Below are 5189 nucleotides of genomic sequence, written 5' to 3'. Positions count from 1 at the left end.
ACAAAAACAAAGGCAATAGAGGAGACTACAACAACTACAGGGGCATCTCACTCTTTAGTGCCATGGGGGAGACCTTTGCTAGGTTCATATTTAAAAGACTCCATCTACTTGCAGACCAAGTGTACCCAAAAGCAAAGGTGGGTTCTGTTCCAGAAGATCTACATGATTTTCTTCGTATGCCAGCTACAAGAGAAGTTTAGGGAAAAGGGTATACATCTTTATCTTACTTTTGTAGATCTCACTAAGGAATTCAACACTATCAGGAGAGCATATTTCTACAAGATTTCAGGGAAAATTAACTGTCCATTAAAGTTCTTCAGCCTCAGTCAGCCCTTCCATGACAAGATGCACTGCACTGTACAGTTTGATGGCTCTACTTCCAACAGTTTCAGAGTAAAGTATGGAGTGAAACAGGGCTGTGTCCTAGCCCACACTCTGTTTGACATCTTATTCTCCATGCTCCATGGTATAATGTGGCAGGTAATGTGTGCCAGCCAGACCAAATCCACAAGGGAAACTTGGTCACGTTATCACAGTGGTTTTGCAATTTGTATTTATTACGAGAAGTTGTGCACTGAATTCAGAAATAACAAATCCACTAAGAGATTTTAGAGATTTTAAAAATTAAATTAAATTATTTATTAACAGAAGCAAAGATTTTAAGCACATACATAAAACTACAATTAATTACTACTATAACAAATCCTACAATTCCTAATTAACCTGATTCTAAATTACACTCCCTTTAAGGCAACAGTCCAAAATAGATTTTAAATTTTTAAAAAAACAAGCCACTAAGTTACCATGGTACCCACTTGACAGTGGAATTCCAAAAGTTTGTCTCCAACTTTAGTTACTGATCACAGCAGACTTTTACAAAAATGGTTGGAGACTTCCCAAAGCCTGTTTCACATACTCTTGTTAAATCTTACATGGCCTCCCAACATAGCTTTTCCTTCTCCTTTATGTTTCTCTCTCTTTAATATGCAAATTCCATTGTTCCATACGTCTCTGGACCTTTACCTTTCCCATAATATAAAAATCTTTCATGTTGCCAATATTGTCAGTAACCCTTGGGAAAAATAAGCACACTGTTTAGCCTTGCTTATCTGCCTAGTTGTAAACATCCTAACATCCCTTTGAAATCCAAACAACCCCTTCACTTATCTAAAAATGCAAATTCCCTTCACACCAGACATGCTAAGACTCCCATCCATGTTTACTCATTAGCATTTCAAGTAAATTTATACACCTAGCTTCCTTTGATAATTTCAAGCTTGCAGTCTACCTGACTCCAAATAGAATTAAATCACATGGACAGAACCATCTACACTCACACCCATAAACCTATTTTACAATAAACCAGAAGAATATTATGAAAATTATTATACTTTTATAACATCCTGACTGCTGCCTTCCCTGCAGACATGGAAGGAGTCTAATTGCATACTACGTCAAACGGCAAGCATCTACAATCTATCAAGAGTGAAAGTGGAGACAAAAACACATTGGGCAGAATCTTCTGGCTGGTGTGTGGGCTCCACCACCCGCACGCCAGCGCTTAAAATGTCGCGAGAGCATCCCAACATCAGTGTGCGGCATCGCGATATTTTGGTTAATTACAGGCCTCATTAAGCCACTTAACTTGCCAATCATTAATGATTTTGAAGGGCCCGTGTGAACTTGGGCTCAGCGCACGGGCCCAACAGGCAGGCAGGTAGGTGTTTTTTTTTACAAACCTCATCCAGTGGCAGGATGAGGTTTGATAGCGGTTTTAAAAACGGTTAATAAAGTTTTTGTTTATTTCATTAACATGTCCCATCTCATGTGACATTTTCACATCAGGGGGACATGTTAATGAATTTTTTATTGTTCTATTTTTTATATTTGCCAGCCTTTCAGCGATCTCCCTGAGGCAGCACTTTGCCTCAGGGAGATGTGCACTCTTTCGTGCACGTGCACGAAGGAATGCACTCTGACAGTTGGGGAATCCCTCCCCCCCTGCACAGGAAGTACATAGCGCTTCCCGTCAGGTGGCCCGCTGGGTGGGCCTTAATTGGCCCACCCACTTCAAATGGCGGCGGGGCCCATTTCGGCGGTGGCAATCAGCTGCCCGCCTGCTGCCGAGCCGGTGGGGCCAGCCCGCCCATCAGGGGCAAAATTCTGCCCATTTGTGTCCTGAAAAGGAAGCTCCTCCACATTGGTGATGCTGAGTTAATTGCTCACACAGCAACTCAGCTACAAAGACTCGCGGACTGGTTCTTTCATGCCTGTACCTTGCTCTCTCTGACTTACACATCAAGAAAACTGTGGCCATGGGGCAAGGTGTTGCATCTCTGCCTCTGATCACACTAAATAACACTCCAATGGAAGTAGTTAGCAAATTCTGCTACCTTAGATCCAAGGTGACAGACGATCTGTCCCTTGATGCAGAGCTCGACACACACATAGAGAATGCAGATACCACCTTCAGCCAGCACCTTGTTGTATAGAACATACGAATTAGGAGGAGTAGGCCAGGGCCCCTCAAGCCTGTTCCACCATTCAGTAAGATCTTGGCTGATCTGACTGTAACCTCAACTCTACATTCCAACCTACCCCTGATAATCTTGCACCCCTTTGCTTATCAAGAATCTATCTAGCTCTGCCTTAAAAATATTCACCACCCTGCTGCCACTGCCTTTTGAGGAAGAGATTCCAAATACTTGTGACCCACTGAGAGAAAAAGTTTCTCCTCATCTCTGTCTTAAATGGGTAACCCCTTATCCTTAAACAATGACCCCTTGTTCTAGATTCTTCCACAAAAGGAAACATCCTTTCCACATCCACCCTGTCAAGACCCCTCAGAATCTAATATGTTTCAATCAAGTAGCCTCTCACACTTCTAAACTCCAGTGGATACAAGACTTTACCCTTTATCCACAGCACATGTTACTTCTTCAATGAACTTTAATAAATTGGTTAAACATGATTTCCCTCTCACAAACTATGTTGACACAGTACTCCAGATGTGGTCTCACCAATGCCCTGTGTAACTGAAGCATAACTTCCCTACTCTTGTATTTAATTCCATTCACAATAAATGATAACATTCTTTTAACTTTCCTAATTACTTGCTGTACCTGCATACTAACCTTTTGTGGTTCATGTACTAGGATACCCAGACCCCTCTGCATCCTCTCATCATTTGGATAATATGCTTTTTTATTCTTCTTGCCAAAATGGACAATTCCGCATTTTGCCACATTATACTCATTTTCCAGATATTTGCCCAGTCACTTAACCTGTCCATATCCCTTTGTAGCTTCCTTATGTCCTCCTCGCAACTTACTTTTCTACTTATCTTTATGTCATCAGCAAATTTAGCAATCATATTTTTGGTCCTTTCCTCCAAGTCATTTATACAAATTGTAAATAGTGCCCCAGCACTGATTCTTTTGGCACACCACTTGTTACATCTTGCCAATCAGACAATGACCCATTTATGCCTACTCTCTATTTCCTGTTAGTTAGCCAATCTTCTATCCATGCCAAGATCTTGCCCCCTACACCTTGAGCTTTTATTTTCCGCAATAACCTTTGATGTGACACCTTATCAAATGCCTTCTGGAAATCTAAGTACAGTACATCCACTCATTACCCTTTATGCACAATATGTTACTTCTTCAAAGGGCTCCAATAAATTGGTTAAGCAAGACTTCCCTTTCACAAAACCATGTTGACTCAGTGTGATTACCTTGAATTTTCAAAGTGCCCTGCTATAATATGTTTAATAATAGCTTCTAACATTTTCTCAATGACAGATATTAAGCTAACTGGCCTGAAGTTTCCTGCTTTCTGTCTTGCTCCCTTTTTGAATAAAGGAGTTATATTTGCTATTTTCTAATCTAATGGAACCTTCACCAAATCTAGGGAATTTTGGAAAATTAAAACCAATGCATCAAATATCTCACTAGCCATTTCTTTTAAGACCTGAGGATGAAGTCAGCTTCAACAATTTGCTCAGTACCACTTCCCCGGTGATTGTAATTTTCTTGAGTTCCTCCCTTCCTTCCAATTCCTGATGTACAGCTAATTCTGGGTTGTTACTTGTATCCTCAATAGTGAAGACTGATGCAAATTACCAGTTCAATTCATCTGCCATCTCCTAATTTTCTATTATTAATTCCCCAGACTCACTTTCTATAGGACCAACGCTCACTTTGTAAACTATTTTCTTTTTTAAATAGCTATAGAAACTCTATCTGTGTTTATCTTTCTAGCTAGCTTTCTCTCGTACTCTAATTTTCTCCTCCTTATTAATCTTTTAGTCATTTTTTCCTGTTTTTTATATTTGGCCCAATCTTCTGATCTGCCACCCACCTTTGTCAATTATATATTTTATCTTTAAGTTTGATATTATCTTTAACTTTTTTCAGTAGCCATGGATGATGGGTCCTCCCCTTGGAATTTTTCTTTTTCATTAGAATGTATATATTTTGTATATTCTGAAATATCACCTTAAATGTCTGCAAATGCATCTCTATTGATCCATCTTTTAACCTAATTTGCCATCTCACTTTAGCTAGTTCTGCTTTTATGCCCTCATAACTGCCTTCATTTAAGTTTAAAATACTAGTTATAGACCCATTCTTCCCTCCCTCAAACTGAATGTAAATTCAACCACATTTTGATCATTGCTACATAGGAGTATCTTCACTATGAAGTCATTAATCAATCCTATCTCATTGCAGAAAACCAGGTCTAGTATAGCCGGCTCTCTGGTTGGTGCTGTTCTAAGAAACTATCCTGAAAACATTCTATGAATTCCACATCTAGGCTAACTATGCCCATCTGATTTTTCCAGTCTATATGTAGACTAATATCCCCAATGATTATTGTCATACCTTTCTGATAAACCCCCACTATTTCTTCCTTTATATCCCATCCATGTGGTTACAGTTAAGGGGTCTGTACACCACTCCCACAACTGGCTTCTCACCTTTATCATTTCTCATCTCTACCCAAACTGCACCTATATCCTGGTTTCCTGAACTTAGGTCATCTAATCATCTATTGTGATAATACCATCATTAATTAACAGAGCCACCCCTCCATCTTTTCCAAGCTTTCTGTCCTTCCTAAATGTCATGTACCTTTCAATATTCAGGTCCCAAGCTATGTCACCCTGTAGCCATGACTCTGTAATG

This window comes from Carcharodon carcharias, chromosome 19, assembly GCF_017639515.1.
Source record: "Carcharodon carcharias isolate sCarCar2 chromosome 19, sCarCar2.pri, whole genome shotgun sequence".
Classification (NCBI taxonomy): Eukaryota; Metazoa; Chordata; class Chondrichthyes; order Lamniformes; family Lamnidae; genus Carcharodon; species Carcharodon carcharias.
The sequence above is the reverse complement of the archived record's forward strand: the minus strand, read 5'-3'. Positions refer to the sequence as shown.